Source organism: Phoxinus phoxinus (genome assembly GCF_949152265.1).
Source record: "Phoxinus phoxinus genome assembly, chromosome: 1".
NCBI lineage: Eukaryota > Metazoa > Chordata > Actinopteri > Cypriniformes > Leuciscidae > Phoxinus > Phoxinus phoxinus.
This window is the reverse complement of record NC_136876.1, coordinates 12,711,081-12,713,468: the sequence shown is the minus strand read 5'-3', so window position 1 is coordinate 12,713,468 and position 2,388 is coordinate 12,711,081. Positions and strand designations below refer to the sequence as shown.

Sequence of the window (2,388 nt, the reverse complement as noted above, 5' to 3'; positions counted from 1 at the left end):
AATCATAACAGGGGGGTGTGGCCACTGGCTTCAACTGTTAATCATAAGAGAGGGGTGTGGCCACTGGCTTCAACTGTCAATCATAACAGAGGGGTTCGGCTAAGGCTTCAACTGTCAATCATAACAGAGGGGTTTGACTACTGGTTTGTACTGTCAATCATAACAGAGGGATGTGACCACTGGTTTCAACTGTCAATCATAACAGAGGGGTGTGGCCACTGGCTTCAGATTTTCTCAGAAGCATCAGCGATCAGATCAATGTCATTCCAGTGAGATCTGAACAGTGATATAAACGCAAACATTCCAACAAACTTCAAACACAGCGGTGGATAAAAGAGCGATGAAGAGGGAAAGTTGTGTGTGTGTGTGTGTTGGGACTTGAATCTTCAAAGCAAACTAAATATGTAAGCTGATTCTTCACAAACCACATCAAATGACAGAAGTGTGTGTGCGCGTTTCCCACCGCAGCGCTTGCTGCATCTGATGTTTCTTGAGCCAAGCAGTAACTGCAGACGGACTGACGAGCGGAGCGAGTGAGCAGGCGAGTTGTACCGACACACTGTGCCCAGGTGGACTATTAAAACACACACACACACACAGTAAGTGATGTTACACACGCACACGGAGGAGTGAAGAGCCGCAGGGCCGCTGTTGTTTCCTCCGCCTGCTGTAGATGGACATCAAACACACGCATGTTGTGTTTCAGCCTCACAGCCTGCCAGAAGAAAAGAACGGTGTGTAAGAAAGGTATAAAGAACATGCAAGCAGAGGTCAAAATGAACACTCGTCGAGTACCAAATGAGACTAAACATTGGCAAGTAAATAAAACAGCTGCGAAACTTTATAAGGACCTATACACATGTTATCAAGAATAATCTCACATTCCCTGATGCGAATTACAGTAAGTGAGCGATTCAAATCAGACAAACAATCCACAATCCAGCTATAAAATAAATTAGCATGACTTACTGTAAAGCTTCAGACATGGAAACACACTTAGTGTATTACAGATAAACATGACTTTACTACATTTCTTTTTTAACTTTACCTCAAATCATCATGTTTTTCAATGATGCAGTTTAATTTTAGTATTATTTATATGCCATTTATTATTATGATGAATTAAAATTAACTAAAATTCATTAGAATTTTAGTGTCTTTAAGTCAATTTATGTGCTAGTCATTTTTATTACACTCTAAAAAGATTAACTATGATATACTGTATTTTTTTTGGTGAAATATTTTTACACTCAAAACTAATTTTGTACATTTTAAAGCTGTGAAATCAATGTAGATTCAAGTTTAAAAAAAAAAGTAAATCTGAGTAACTGCATTTGTTACATTAACAATGCAGTTTAAACATTTAAAAAACAATATTTATGATTAAATTAACTGTTTTTATTCATGAGTAGCCTAATATTCACTTTTTTTATTTCCTCTAAACCCTTGTAAAATAGCATACAACTATATGACATTGGCCTTTATTGTCGATGAGTACAGCAATACAGCATATTTTACACTGTTTAAACATACAATATTAGGCCTACCTACATTTAAACTCATTTAACAAACATTTTAGAAGTAAAAATTAAACATTTAAACATTCAGGTAGCCTAATTCAAGTGTAATCAACCGGTCTGTTATCCAATATCCACCGTGTCAGCGCTGGTTCTCGTGCTGGAGATGGATTCACGCTCTGCGGGTGAACTTCGGACTTCAGACAGTTCTGAGGACATTTTATCATTCAAATTAATAATATTCATTATCATTAGGAATAAAGTCGTGTGTTTTATGCAAGGCGTTTCAATCACTCGAGTCTCGTTTGTGTCACATTACGCCTCTGTGTGTTGTTTTGCATTAAATAAAATTATTTAAAACACAGTAATGATTTTATAGATAAAATAAAACATACACAAACCTGAATTTCACAGAGGAAATGCACCAAATCTGCAAGAAGAAAAGAGGAGAACTGCTCTTCTGGAGACTGGAGAGAGTTCAAACCGCCCGCGCTCACTCGACCGTTGAGATGTCGTCACGTCAGCGGGTGGGGGAGGGGCGCATTGTTTTAATTGAGTAAACTTACTAAATTTCTTAAAGTGTGTATGTCAGGTTAAATTTTTAATTATGATTGACACAAAATAGTGAGGGGAAATTACACGTTTGACAAGTTGATGTATTGTTTTGTATGTTTTTCGATTCCTAAAGGCAGAATATAAGATGAAAAAGTTCGTTATTTTCAGTCCTCACTTAAAACTGCCCATCCCCCCAAACGAATCGTTTGACGTCATAACAGGGAGACGTCTCCCAAGCTCGCTGAGCTGTGTTGATAATTGTACGAGTGATAGAGCGAGAGAATTAGTGATTAGGACATTTATTTAGTTATTTAGT

At 37.4% G+C, this 2,388-nt stretch overlaps 1 long non-coding RNA gene across 1 annotated transcript in view; it reads right to left on the bottom strand.

Moving 5' to 3' along the window:
* LOC307001365 overlaps positions 1 to 2,011 on the bottom strand; it is a 13,452-nt gene extending 11,441 nt beyond the window's left edge. Inside the window, exons 1-2 of the long non-coding RNA XR_013798215.1 lie at positions 1,919 to 2,011; positions 622 to 715 (exon numbers count right to left, since the gene is read on the bottom strand). This is a non-coding gene — a long non-coding RNA (uncharacterized lncRNA). The remainder of the gene's footprint in view (positions 1 to 621; positions 716 to 1,918) is intronic.
* Positions 2,012 to 2,388: the final 377 nt, after the last annotated feature.